This window comes from Elephantulus edwardii, unplaced genomic scaffold (genome assembly GCF_000299155.1).
Source record: "Elephantulus edwardii isolate Elephantulus edwardi_28Jun2011 unplaced genomic scaffold, EleEdw1.0 scaffold00189, whole genome shotgun sequence".
In the NCBI taxonomy this organism is placed as follows: domain Eukaryota; kingdom Metazoa; phylum Chordata; class Mammalia; order Macroscelidea; family Macroscelididae; genus Elephantulus; species Elephantulus edwardii.
In genome coordinates this window covers 6116390-6132124 of record NW_006399939.1, presented here as the reverse complement: position 1 = coordinate 6132124, position 15735 = coordinate 6116390, and the positions used below count along the sequence as shown (strand labels likewise).

Sequence of the window (15735 nt, the reverse complement as noted above, 5' to 3'; positions counted from 1 at the left end):
TGAAAAGAGAAAAGGGAAAGGGAAGAAACATTTTTTAAAAATTCCATCTTCAGATACACTGGGAGGCAATTTTCTTTTGCAGGCACGTTATTTGCAACCCTGACAGTCACACATCAAAGCAAGGAGCAATCTAAGTGTCATCCGTTCCCCTCCCAATCTGCCTGGGAGCTCACGTTACTTCTTGGTGAGCTATAAACAAATGGAAAGAACTAGAATCTGGCCCTAATTGCTGTTTGCTTGGATTCTTTCAAAAATGGTCATAGAGCTTTCCACTTTGCTGAGCGTTTCATACAATACATCCAAATTTCCCCTGGATATTTAAATGTCTGGTCCACATTTAAATATTTGACTGCCAGTTGAGTTGGTTGGTTGTGTTGTTTTGTTTTGTTTTTTTACCCAAGAAAAAATAAAGGGCCCTAGACCTCTCGTAGTAGTGTAGGATATTGAAGGAGGAAGTGTTTGACTACTACTGTTCAAAGCAAAGGAATGCAAGACCTCATCAGATTTATGAAACATTCTGATTCTTTATTCAGGAGTGTTTTGTTTGTTTCATACGGAGGCTGAGAAGAAATCTGGCTAGTGACTGTACTCATTAAAATTATGCAAATAATGAACACCTGATCATATTGTTTTGCAAGGGAATATTAAAATGGCACTTCTTATATTGTCTCAGTTTTGACAGAAGCCCCAGGGTTAAGGAAAAGAGATGCCAGTTACACCCACCCTGTGAAGCAAACAGCTGTGCTTACAAAGAGCCGAGTATTGCAAATCTCAGCCCCACAGAATCGGTCATTCAGTAGAGGTTTGACTGGGAAACATTTTGTGGATAGCAGGCAGGGGTTTTTTCCCCTCAACAGCAATGGAGATTCAGAAAAACCATTTGTAGAGTTTGGCTACTAGTCTCTGGAACTTGGAAGAACACAAAGGCTGTTAATCAAAAAATACATTTAAAAAAAAGCTGAAAATCAGGATTTTGAACCAGTACAATAGTAGAAGGGGAAAGCAGATGCTATCTTGGTAAACTCTTGGAGTTTGGGGAGACAAGAAGCCGAAGTCCTCCTGCAGGATATCTTCCTTTCTCCATTCCTGAGTCTCCTTGAAAAAGGATTCGTCCCAAATGACTACTTACAATAGAAGGTGAGCCCAGCAGAGCAATACTAAATGTTAACTGGCCAAAATTGGTGTTGGTGAGGAATGGGGATTTATCTTATATCCTGAGCTGGAGAAGCACTGCTGGCAGTAAAGAAACTACAGCTACACCAAAGAAACCCTCGGTGGGAAAAGGGACAGTCATGTGTCCTCCTTGCCTCAAGCCTCGAGGAGCCAGAAGCAGCACGTGGGAGAGGGAGAAAGGAAAAACAATCTGGAGAGCTCTGCCTCCAAGCAGACACACGCCAGCTTCGAGTCAGGGTGATGGGGAGGAGAGAGTGTCATCACTGGATAAAAGCGTGGCGTTTCAGTCTGAGACTGCAAGGGGTTTAAGCACAGGGGAGATTGGAAAGGTGGCACATGACAGGGGCAAGGTTTGATTTTGTTGTGCCCAGGCTCACTATGAGTCAAAGCCAACTCGATGACATCTGACAGCGACAGACCCTGGATAGCCTAAGACAGACAATTCACTTGTAACAGAGTGACAGACGTGATGCCACCTGATGGAGATCTTATCCAGAATCTGGGAGGGTGAATGGCTCAATGGGACAAATTTAACAGAGAGTGATGGGAAAGAGCAAAGCTGTTTTCAGTTTGCACCCCACCAAGTCTAGCTGGCAAAATAGGCCACTGACAAGTACCCTGCTTAAAAACAAAAACAAAACAACAACTTGGAAAAGATCGCATCTGTGCCTCAGTTTTTCCAACTCAAAACAACAGAAGTCTCTACCTCATAGAATATGTGCAAGAATGAAGCATATGCATACAAATCACCCACTGAGCCGAGTGTCTGCATGCATGACCTCCCAAGATACCACAGAAAGATTGTACCCTACAGTCATCCCATCTTTCATTTCTCTTTTAAGCACATTTGAACTTGTGAAATGTTTGTGTCGTTTGGGGGGTTTTTTTTAATAAGTTTTTTATTATTCTTTTCATTTTAATTTTAATGAAAATTTAGATATTTTGGATTTCCATTCATTCATTGTTGCACTTTTCTCCCTGCCCACTCCTCCCCTTCAGTTCATTCTTCTCTTTGAAAAGTAAAAGAAAAATTCTTTCATTCTTATACAATCCCTCCCCCCAAGTCCACTCCACTATGCAGCTTTTATTCTGGACTCATGTCACAACAATAATACCTAATCATATATCCCTTTTAAACAGTTCTCTCTCTCATCTGTTTCAATGCAGTATACATAATTTATCCCATCTTTCTCAGTCTCCCCCACCAACACTTATGTCAGTCCCATTTTACAACTGTGCCACTATACAGTATCTGTTCTTTTGACTGAGTTTTAATTTTAATGTGTGCACCACCTTCATAAGTGCAAAGGAAATGTGTCTGGTTTCCATCATGTACTCCCCAGGTATAGCACATAGCCCATTGTGATAAACTGAACAATTACCTCAAAGATACTCAACTTCTGGTCCCAGAATGAATGCTTCTTAGCTATGATGCTGGCGAGACTTTATCTCACATACTTAGGACAAGTGAAGGCACACCAAGAGGGGCCAATCCCTGGAGCAGGGCATCATGCGTGCCAAGGTAGAAGATCAATAAAATAAGAGGAAGTGCACTAAATTAGAGGAACTTACACAGTGGTCATAAGAGTAGACTCAGAGCAACAGGGGGTGTTCACACTGCTGTATATAGTTTCACTGTGTGTTGGGACTGATTCAACGGAAACTAACAGATGCCAACAATCCCTAGAACCTGTATCACTATATATGGCAAAAGAAGACATTTGCTGATGTGCTTGGGAATTCCAAAATGAGAGTATAGTGTTGATTCCAAGTGTAATCACTTAGAAACTATGGTGTCCCTGCAAGAGAGAGTCAAAGGAAGATTTGACTACAGAATTATTGTTGTTGTCGTTGTTGTTAGGTGTCATCAATCCAGTGCATCTCATAGCGACCCTGTGAACAATAGATCTGAACCCTGTCCCACCCTGTAACATCATCAGCATTTCTGACATACTTGAGCCCATTGTATCAGTCACTGGATCAATCCATCTTATTGAGGGTCTTCCTTTCTTTCACCAGCCCTCCACCTTTGTAAGCATGACATCCCTCTCCAAGGAATAGCCTCTTCTAAAAACATGCCCTAAGAACATGTGACAAAGTTTTGTCATCCTTGCCCCCAAGGGGCACTTTGACTATACTTTCTCCAAAACATATCTGGTTGTGGGGTTTTTTGTTTTGTTGGTGTTTTGTTTTGTTGGCAATCCATGGGATATTCAGCACTCTTCTTAAACACCACAGTTCAAAGGCATCAATTCTTCATCTTTCAGCCTTTTCATTGTCCGGTTCTAAGCCTTATAGTCTATGGCCTGAATCAGGTGCACCTTAGTCTGCAAACTGGCATCGTTGCTCCTTGGTAACTTGGAGAGGTCTCTAACTGGAGACTTTCCCAAATGTAAGATACCTCCTAGCTTCCTGACTGCTGGTACCAAGTGTGTTGATTGTGGATCCAAGTAAGATGAATTCATTGACAACCTCTGGAAACTCTATGAACTTTGGGATATGTTGATAGTTATAGAAAGGCTTGAGGCCTTTTGTTCACAGGGTTGCTATGAGTCATGCTCAAATTTATGGTAATCAACAACAACAATCATAATATTGCCTGTAGGTCCGGTGATGAGAATTGGGGGGGGAGGAGGGTGTGTGTGTGTGTGTGTGTGTGTGTTTATATTGAGATTGTAATCCATATTGAAGGTTATAGACTTTAATCTTCTTCAGCAAGAGCTTCAAGTCTTCGTAACTTTCAGCAAACCAGGTTGTTTCATCTGCGTAACAAAGGCTGTTGATGAATCTTCCTGATGCCACATTCTCCTTCATAAAGTCTAGCTTCTCCAATGATTTAGTCAACATACAAATTCAGTAGGTGTAGAGAGAGAATAGAACCCTGGTGCACATCTTGCCTGATTTTAAACCATGCAGTGTTCCCTTGCATTGTTCAGACAGCAGCCTCTTGATCTAGGTATAGGTTTTGCAAGTGTATACTTAAGTGTTCTGGGACTCCCATTCTTCTCAATGTTAGCCATGACTTTCTATGATCTACAGAGACAAATGGCTTTGTATAGTCAATTAAGTACAAATAGACATTCTTCTGATGTTCTCTTCTTTCAGCCAGGATCTGTATGACATCAGCAACGCTATCCCTAGAGCCACAACCTCTTCTAAACCCAGCGTGTACTTCTGGAAGTTCTCTTTAACATACTGTTCTAGTTGGGGTTTTTTTATGAACTTCTGCAATATTTTTCTTGCAGGTGATGTTAATGATACTGTTTGATAATTTCCACATTCGTTTGAATCAACTTTCTTGGGAATGGAAATAAATATGGATCTCTTCCAATTAATTGGCCAGGTAACTATCTCCTAAATTTCCTGGCACACACTGTTGAATACTGAATACCTCCAGGGCTGCATGTGTTATTTGAAACATGCCAGTTGCTATTCCACTGTCGTGTGAATACACAGGATTCCTGAGTTCTTGAATTCTGAGTAGAGAGTAATTGCGGGCAATTAAATGAAGAAGCCAAGGAGTGTAAGCAGATCCTAGAAGCTGGAACATCCAAAGAGCTTGAGTCTCCCCTAAAGCCTCCACATGACACCAGAAGTCAGCTCTGGGCTTCTTGTCCCCAGAATTGTTAGATGGTTACTTTATGTTGTTTGTTGTCATCATATTTGTGATAATTTGTTATAGCCAAAAAGCAACTAATACATGTGATTTTAAGAAACATTTGTTGAATTCAGAACAAATGAGATTTGGAAAAACAACAGCAAGGATAAAAATAACATCCAACATGGAAGCAGAGGGTTGATTTTCTTTGACATGTGCACTTTTTTTCAGTTCAATATTTTACTGCACCTAATACATTAAATGGATAATTTAAGTTTGACAGTATGATGGAAAAGTACCCATAAAGACCTTTATAACCAGAGCCTGCAAACCACCCTTCCAAATGAACATTCTCATGGAGGTTCCAGACAAGTATTAACAAAAAACGAAGCAAGAGGCCACCCGCAGAATGGTCTTTGCAGGCTGCAGGGGGACATGTCAGTCCATTTCTACCTTTGGGCAAGTTTTGATGACAGAATTGATTCTGTTTTGCTTTAGTCTTTCCTGATTCATATTTTTTATGCTGATCTTTGAAAGTACAGCATCTTCTTTAGATGGTTCTTTTGGGGCCTGGCTGGCCTCAGTGATGATGTCTCAAATTTTCTGTAGGCAATGGACAAGATTCTAGAACTGATAGTGGCTAGAATCAAATGGGAGTATCAACTCACTTGACCGTCTGCCACACGGGCTCGGCTATGCAGTCAGCAGTTGCCAGATGGAATCTGACTTCAGCCTTGGAATTAATTCACCATTCTGCCTTCCAGGCCCACTGCTTTGACAGTAAGATACTGTCAAGAGATATATAGGAGTGTCATTGTCGACTTGCTTTGTGTCATTCAGGACCCTCCAAAAGGTCTCTGTGCCCTTGGATTCAGGGAAAAGCTTGTCCAAGGCAGTAGATGCTCTGGAACTTGGCGCCATCTACCTGCTTGTGCAGAGTCTGGCGGGGGCAGTGAGTGAGGGGCCAGAGCAGCCCGCCTCTGGCTAGGCTCACGCCCCAGCAAAAGCACCAGGAGGTCATCATGTTTGAGGCACTGGGTCTACATGCACACTTTTTAAAAAAACTTAGTTTTAAGTGAAGGTTTATGAAGCAAGTTGATTTTCCATTCAACCATTCGTACACATTTTGTTCTATAAAATTAATTTCAGTACCCCTAAGGCAATCACCCTTTTCCCATTTTCTCTTTCTTATTTCCATTCATCTTTATATACTACTCGGTGCCCCTTTCTTTAATGACATTGCGCTGACAGTCCCCTTGTACACTTCCTTTTCCTTCACATAACATGGCTATTACTAACAATGGACTTTGTGCACACACAAAATTTAAAACACATTTTAACACTAAAATTTACTAGAGAAATATCAATTAAGCAGTGGACACCTCTGTACTTGATAAAGTCCTTAGATGTAAGCTAGAGTTATCCTTGCTTGATTTAAATAAGAGAATTAACTTAGAGAGTATTTCAGACTCACTAGGAGTATTGAACATACCACGAATGGCCAAGAGAACTAACAGGTCTCTCCTGGAGAGGGTAAAATCAAATGGCTTCTTGGAGACAAAGATTTTGAAGCTCCATCTCACATACTTTGGCATGTTGCCTAGAGGGACCTGTGCTTGGAATGGTGGCAGGACAGCGTAGGAGAAGAAGTCCTTATATGAGATGGATTGATGTAATAACTGGGGGTTATCATGTGTAATAATTAGGGGTAGATGTGTAAGAGACAGTAAAATTGGCTCAGGATAGGGCAAGGTTTAGAGCTATTGTGCATTGGGTCGCTGTGAGACATAGGTGACTCCACATAGGTGGCACAGGACAACAGGATGTCTGATGAACCAGGTTCAAGGTCAGCCATAGAAATTGTATCCTATAATCAATAACATGGCCCTGTTTGAGCTGTGAATCCAAGATCAACATGCAAAGTCATGCCACAAAACTAGTCTAGGAAAGACGTCATTGGCACCGCCACCAGGGCATTCCATACACTCTTAACTCAGCTTGTGTCAAACACTAGATGTATCATCACTGTAGCCTCAGATCTTCTTGAAACATTGGAGCCAGAGAGTTCTTTGAGTGACCTAAGCTGAAAGGACGTTTGGAAACATGGGGGTCATGTGTCTTCAGCTTCTATTGCAGGAGCCAACTCAGCTTCCAAAGAAGATTTAAAAGAGGGAAGAAAGATTTCACAAACATAGGAAGAAAAAGAAAGAAAATTTCCCAAACATAAGAAAACAAAAGAAACCACAAAGGAAAAATAAATACATGTTAAAATCTCGTATTCAAAACTAACTGAATTTATCTCCAAGAATCAGACTTCAGCACGAGTTCACAACATTAAAGTGTGTAGTCATGCATCTAATGACCTCCTGTGTTCAATCACTTCTAAATTCAAATTAAAGCAGGTAACAGAATATGGAAGCTATTGAGGTTAAATGCATCCTCTTCAATCTCTAATTTGTTTCCTGAACTAAATGAAAACACCTTAAAGAATTTTAAAAGATTGACTTCCTTGGTCAAATTTCCACCTACCAAAATCAGCTAAGAAATACCTAGCTTTATATCTCTCTCACACTGGCCCACTGAATGGAAAGAAAGGTATATTAATGCTCTGTCAAAACAATGTATTTCTATTTGAAAGCCAGCAAATAACTAGTATTTGAAGAATATATTAAACACCACTCCTCATTAAGAAATATTATAAGTCCAAGATCTTGGGTGAATCAAGTCTACCTCTCAAAATAGACATTCAACTAACTTTTTTTTTAACCAAGTGATATGCTAACCACTATACATCGGCCTAGTGGACAGAAAGTTATGCTACCAAGCCCAAGGTGAGTGATTTTAATCTGCAGCCCTCAGGCATGGTTTAAATTGTTTTCAGTCAAACATTCTTCTAGATGGTATAGCACTGGTCTGTGCATTGCTATACAGAGGTAACTCGTGGTTGCTGTGATGTTAAACACAGTGACACTGATGTGCCAAATGTGATCATAGTTACCCATAGTGGACAGTGTTTGGTGGAGCTTCCCAATTAAAACAAGCTTGGAAGCAGGAGTGGCATCACCTTCTGGAATGGCTTGCCTCTGGAAACTCTATGAACAGTGAGTGCTCAGGTCTTTTGTTCATAGGGTTGTTATGAATCATCCACAGCTCAATGGCACCTAACAACAACAGCAACATGGTAACCATTAGGCATCTCTGTTCTCTTTTTAATATTGTTCAGAAGAAATCCTTGAAAGAGTTTCTATTCTACAGGGAGGTTAAGGGCTGTTGTAGTTGTTACTGTTGTTTTAGGTGCCATCAAGTCAGTTCTGCTTCTCAGTGACCTTATGTAAATAGGATATAATTGTGCCAAGCACATGACCATTCTCATGATAATAGGTATGATCAAGTTCATTGTTGCAGCCACTGTATTTGCTGACTCTCTCCTTTCTGAAGCATAAAGTGGGACGTAGTGGGTTGTTGTGTTTTTTTTTCTTCCAGAAATTGCTGTCTTCCAACAATATGTCCAAAGTATGTGAGTTGAAATCTTGTCATCCTCACTTGTAAAGGCATCCCCAGTTCTTCCAAGACAAGTTTGATTGTTCTTCTGCCAGTCCTAGACTTATCCAATCCTCTTAACCAAGACTATAATTTAAAAGTATCTATTCTGCTTCAGTCTTTCTTGCTCTTATTCTCAGTTTTCACATGCATATGAAGTCATTTGAATTACTCTGATTCCGTTGTTGTGTACCGTCAAGTCTGAACGGACCCATAGCTGATCCTCCAGCAGGTTTTCAGAGACAGTAAATCACACACCAGGAGATTACCCATCCTTCTCTCACGAAGCAGCTGGTGGACTCAAACTGCATGACTTTGGGATTGCAGTGCAGCTTCTTACCACTAGACCACCAGGGCTCACTCTGTTTTGGTGGTGGTTGTTGTTTACTGTTGAGCCAGGATCATCCCATAGCTGACCTTTTGGTGGGTTTTCAAAGAAAGTTAATTGCGTGGGAGGAGATTACCCATCTTTCTCCTGTGGAGCAGCTGGTGGATTAGAACCACATGCCTTTAGGATTGCAATGCATCTTCTTACCACTAGATCCACCTTGGTCTTCAAGAGGTGGCATCTTTGTTTTTTAACACTTTTTCAATTTTCTTAACAAAATACGCCATTTGATTTATTAAAAGCTCTTCCATGGGCATTGACTGTGGAACTAAGCAAAATTGAATTCTTAAAAATCTCTGTATAAACCAATTACTATTAATAAGAAGATATAGCAAGTGTTCTAATAGAAGTGGTGCTTTGAATGATACAGAAAGGGGTGGTAATTCATTATTGTTCCAGACATAAATGAAAGTGTTTTTACAAAAGGTGATAGACAAGGAAAAGCAAAAAGGATTTCAACAGCTAGGAAAAAAGAAAATTTACAAAAAAAAATATATCTCCTATTCAAAGTGAGTATCAAAAAAAAGATGAAAAGAGACTCCTCAGGGGAAAGTCTTGAGAGCAAACATAATATGAACTGTGGATATGACATATCTATTTATTCTTCCCTGTGACCTGGAAACCTAATATAGGACAGTCTATCATATTTGATAAATGAATAGACCAATGAATGACAAAGAAGCCAAAATTCATAACTTTTAACTGGAGTTGAATAGACATGCACAAATATGAAAGGCTTATTTTATGGTCTAAGTGCCATATATCAGTAAAGGAGAAAATAAAGTTAAAAATTTACTAGTTTTAATATTCGTTAGAAAATGAATTCTTATAAACGAATAAAAATCCTAAGCCTTTAAAATCCTGAGGAACAACTCATCCAAAATAAATAAATAAATAAATAAAATAAACAGAGATAATGCAATGATTGTTAAGAAATTACTATCCAAAATGCAAATTGTTGACTTACTGAATTTCAATCATCACAAATTGGGCCTTCATGAGGGCTTTGTGTTAAATCATAAAGAAAATCTTTGTGACTGAAAAATGTATAGTTAAAAGAGTCAAGTTTGCAAAGTTCATCTTAAATTACAGATAAACCATTAATTCCACAAATATTTATTGAGGCAAATCTTTACTAAGCATTCACTATATACATATACATATATATGCTTCCCGTATATATTTAGAGCACTGGGCAGCTAATTCACTTTTTAACAGTAAGAAGTCACTTCATACTTAAATTAATCTGCAAGTCCAGCACATTGCAAATCAAAATTTCAACATCAGTTTTTTACATAGTTGATATATCAATTCTAAAATTCATATGCAAGAGTAAAGTGCCAAGGATAGTTAACAATGATCATTTGGAAAGAAAGAAAGAATATGAATGAAAGCCTTGCCTTAATAAGATAGTAAGATATATAAAAGCATAGTATATTCTTCTAGGTCATATAACCCTGGTAAGTCCACTTGCTGTTACAGAGGTAACTTGTGGTCGCTGTGAACCTGAACACTGTGACACTGATGTGTCAAATGCGAGAATGGTTACCCACGGTGGACAGTGTTTGGTGGAGCTCCCCAGTTAAAACAAGCTTGGAAGCAGGAGTGGCATCCACTTCTGAAATAGCTTGCCTCGGGAAACCCTATGAACCTGGAGAAAGGATGAAAGGTAGACCGGTGCCCACGTCTTTCATGCATAGGGTTGCTATGAGTCACCTCCAACTCGACAGCACTTAACAACAACAACAATGTACTTCTACAGCAGAATAAAGGCACTAGAAACAGACCTATGCACATATGGAAACTTGATATGAGACAACACCATTATTTCCAATTCCTAGGGAAAGAATAGTCAATTCAATAAATTGCACTGGCTTTCCATATTTAAAAAGTTACATTCTTTTGTCATACCATATACAAATTTTATATGCTCCAGATGGATTCAAGAACGTAATGTAGAAAGCAAAATTTTACAACTCTCAGAGAAAAAAAATAAATATATAAGAAAGTGTCTTTATGACTTTAGATTAGATAACACATAAACCTGACTACATCAAAATTAAAACTACAGCAAGACTAAAGGCATAATAAACAAAATTAAAAGCCAGTCAACAGATTGGGAATAGATCTTTGCAACATATATAACAGACAAAGAATTCTTTATGTGAGAAGATGCTGTGAGAAAACCAAAACCCAGATGAGAAAATGAATACAAAAACCACACTTTCAAAGATCAGAAATCCCAAGAGTCAGAACCAGTCACTTACTTATGAACTAGTTGAATGATTCCACTTCAACAAAATCAACTTCTCGTTCCCATAGAGAAAAGTAATGGAAGGAGAGTTTCCTCTCCTCAACATTAAGGAACTGAAGACTCACAATGATTAATAAAATTTAGTGATGCCTGCACAAAGACCACATAAATATCTTTCTTCCTGGTTGAATGCTGCTGCTGTTGTTGTTGTTGTTGTTGTTGTTGTTGTTGTTGATTGCCTTTGAATCAAACACAACTCATAGTGACCCTATGAAAAAAAGGCCTGAAGCCTTTCTGTAACTATCAACATTTCTCAAAGTTCATGAGTTTAGGAAGTGGATGCCACTCGTGCTTCCAGTGTTGACTCTATTTGTCAATCTGCCTTCATGCAGAAAAGGGAGAAGACTTGAGAGCAGTGACATTGATCAATGTGAAAATTCTCCAATATTCATATAAGATTTTTACAGCTGATTGTACTTTTGTAATTTCCCCGGTTCATTTCCTCTCCCCCCTCCATCAGATGTAATCACTCTTAGTTTTGGTTTGTGCCCTTGAAATCCATGATTTTAGGTGCTCCTGATTTAAGCGATGGCCTTTCAATTGCTTTCTATAGTGAATAAGGAAAAAGGAGAAGAACTGATGCCTTTGAATTGTGCTGTTGGAGAAGAGTACTGAATGCTCCACGGACTGCCGAAAGAACCAGCAAGTCTGTGGTGGAGGAAGTGAAAGAGGGAGGTCCTTATGGGCAAGGATGGTAAAATTTCCTCTCATAGATGTTGGGAATGTTGCTACTAGGGGCCAGTCCTTTGCTAAGGACAATATGTTGAGAAGGATGGAGTGTCAAAGCAAGAGAGAAAAATCCTCAAAAGATGGATTGACACAGTTACTATAACAATGGAATCAAGTATATCAGAGATTCTGAGAATGCCACAGCATGGGGCCAGGTTTGTTGGTCTGTTGTTTATATGTAGAGGGTGACTATGAGTTCTCGTTGACTCAAGAGCACCTAAAAACAACAACATCAGAGAGAGAAAGAGAGAATGGTGGGAGACATCAGGACAAAGAACAGACAGAACACATTAGCTCCACCTGGCATCTGGATTCCCAAGAATAATCAGTTACCCAGAATGTGGCTATGGTTTTGCTATGATCTTGATTATTGAATCATGAAGCAATGACTCTCACATATAAAAAAAAAAGAAAATAGGAATTTGCGGCTTTCAGATGAAGGCCAGTGACTATATAACCAACTACACAATAAAACCCCTAATGCCTTGAGAAGTTGTTAAAAGCAAGACCAGCAGCAGCAGCAGTAGAATGTGCTGGAGTCACTAACCCAGATAGAGCCCATAGACATCAAACTCAGACACCATTCCCAGTCAAATAAGATTAGACCGAGCATCAACACTTGGGGAGCATTGAGCAGGACAGCATCTGCCTTAGTTATCATTCTTCTTCTCTTCCTCAGCATTAGTGACGTGTTACATACCTACACACACCACTTTGCCAAAGGCCTAAAGACACAAGTTTTAACTATTAAGAAGGGAACACTCTATATTTTCAATTTTATATGACTTTTAGATTTTAAAGCACATAGGAGTGTCCCTTTAAAAATACAAGAAGATTGTTGAACTAACACAGGATAGCTAAAAGTAATGGAGGTGCTAAGCTCCCAAGATAAAAGGGGGCTTCAACATGGCACAAATGGTAAACAGTTCATGAAAAAAGTAAAAACACCTGGATTTACATTTTAATGAGCTGATATCCCACATGAACACATTAGGAATTGGTACCCACAAGATATGAAATAGGCAAAATATTTTCAAATTGTTATTGTGATTATGTGTCATTGAGTTGCTTGCAACCCACAGTGACCCTATGTATAAAAGCCCTAAACCCTGCTCTATCTTGTGCCAATCTTATTGTCTCTGACAAACCTACCCGCGTCACTCCTTCCTCTCTTGCATTGTCCCTCCACTCTTTCAAGCATGCCATCCCTCTCCAACGACTGATTGGTCCCTCCTTTCAACATACCCAAAGTATGTCAGACAAAACTTCCCTCCAAGGAGCAGCCTGGTCTCATCCTCTCTAGGATGAATTTGCTTATTCTCCTAGCAGTCCATAGTATATTCAATACTCTTCTCTAGAATAAAACCTCAAAGGCATCAACTTTCCTTCTATCATCCCTAGTCATTGACCAGCTCTCTGACTCATAGCAAGTAAAGGCAAAGATCATGGCCTGTATAAGGCACACCTTAGTCTCCAGACTGACATTGTTGTTCCTCAGTACCTTGGAAAGATTGCTGACAGCAGACTTTCCCAGTGCAATTCGTGTTTTCATTTCCTGGCTGCTGGTACCAAGAGCGTTGACTGTAGAGCCAAGAAAACCAAAACTGTCAATAATCTCAGTCTCTTCACCATCTATCATGATGCTGCCAATCAGCCCCGTGGTGAGAATCTTTGTTTTCTTGATATTGAGCTTCAGTTCATATTGAAGGCTTTAGTCCTTGACCTTCTTCAGGGTCCTCCTCAGTTTTAGCAAGCAGTGTTGTGTCATCTGCATTATACAGATTGTTGATGAGTCTACCTTTAATCCTGGTGCCACATTTCTCCTCATAGAGCCCAGCCTCCCAGATAACCTGCTCTGCATACAGGTTGAAAAGGTATGAAGATAGGACACATCCCTGGCATACACCCATCCCAATTTTGAACCATGCAGTGTTTCCTTGCTCTGTTCTGATGACTGCCTATAAAATAAAATCTATATGACAAATACATATTCTCGCTATTGAAACTTAGTAACTTGAAATAAAGATCATTGTCTCTTTGCCCTCAATTTTCAGTTTTGGCAGGGGCAAGTGGGGACAGCTTGTCTGTGCTCCATGTGGTACTGTTGAGTTGAAATGTCCATGATGGCTTTCCACACTCATATGTCTGACACTTCAGTGAGGATGGCTGGAACAGCAGGGAGCCTGGAAGGGAATCTCTCTCTCTCTCTATGTTTGCAACTTCACCATGTGGTTACCTTGGGCTTCCTCACAGCATGGCAGTCTCAAGGTGGTTGGATCTCTTCCATGATGCCTGGCTTCCTCCAAAAAACAAGAGTAGACCTTGCCTTGCTTTCTTAGGCCCAGAATCGGCATCATATTAATTCTACCAATTTCTATTAGTTATCTAAGAGAAACTTATGTGCGTATGCCATGATACAAAATAAAACATTCACCATAGAGTTATTTGGTGTAGCAATATATTGGAAGCAATTAAAATGTCTAATCAATAATGTTTGGGGAAATTAAATGTGTTATGTTCATGAAATGAACTAGAGCAAAGAAAAGAAATTATATCATTATTAATCAAAAGAACAGATCTAAAACCATTATAGATTGAGAATTGATCATTGAAAAATCATGCCCTTTGGGAAAATTATGTGATTTTTAAAAACACAAAAATGAACATATTGAAAGTCTTAAATCATTTTTAAGAACATCATCAAAATCAAGATACCAATTGAGTCTGATAAGGAAGAGAGGCATAGTGGCCTACGAAAAGGATAAAGTAGAAATCAACCCTTTTTAATACGTAAATTATTTTATTGTACATATGATGAGATTTTACCACTTGTTCATGGGTTTTTACTATATTAGTCTGTGAGATTTTCTAAAGTTTAAATCTTATTTAAATTAAAAGAAAAAATAATTGATAGCTTGTCTTAACATTGTTATCCTAATGAGGTCCTATAAACTCCTTTATCTTGGTACATCAAAAAAAAATTATCTGATATTGTATATAAGTTAAATCTCAAGATAATTTAATTCAAGAATTGTCAAAACATGTGGAGGACACGGATTTTATCATACTCATAATTTAATAAGCTAGCTTACTACTGTGTCATGGATGCTAAAAAGAAATGAGATTATTGAGTCAGCGATACAGGTCTTGACTATTAACGGCAATAGTAGTAGCCAGAGTGTTGGTATTTTCCCCCAATTCCCCAAGTCCCTACAGAGTAAGGCATAGATGGCATTACCAAAATTGAAGATTTTCAAAAAAATGGCTAAAAGAGTACATTGACAGAAAATTGCCAGGAGTACAGGCTGGGTTTAGAAGAGGTTGTGGAACTAGGGATATCATTACTGATGTAAGATAGATCCTGGCTGAAAACAGAGAATACCAGAAGAATGTCTATTAATGCTTTATTGACTATGCAAGACATTTGATGATGTGGATCATAACAAATTATGGATAACATTGAGTATGGGAATCCCAGAACACTCAATTATGCTCATATGAAACCTATACCTTGATCAAGAAGTTATTGTCTTAACAGAGCAAGAGAACATTGTATGGTTTAAAATTAAGAAAGTGTACAAGGGTTGTATCCTTTCCCCATACCTGTTCAGTCTGTACATGAACAAGCCATTCAAGAAGGTGGTTCTGTGAAGAAAAAAATGTAACGTTAAAGGTGTTGACTCTGGATCTAAATATGATGAAATCACTGACAGTGCCAAGCTTTTCTTGATCTGTCATCATGCTCATTATCAGTGTGGTGATGATGCAGTACGTAAGATGCTAACCCTAACCCTAGTCAGGACTGGAGGAGGACTAATTAACAACCTGCTTCATGCAGATGATACCAAACTTTGCTTGCTCAAAGTGAGGAGGACTTAAAAAAAAAGTGAGGAGGACTTGAAATGTTTGCTGCAGAATATCAAAGACTACAGTCTTCAATGTGGATTACATCTCAACATTAAGAAAACAAAAATCTTTACCACTGGACCAATA

The 15735-nt window shown here is 39.0% G+C and overlaps 1 pseudogene; it reads right to left on the bottom strand.

Moving 5' to 3' along the window:
- Positions 1-5209: 5209 nt before the first annotated feature.
- Positions 5210-5795, bottom strand: LOC102873852 (annotated as a pseudogene).
- Positions 5796-15735: the final 9940 nt, after the last annotated feature.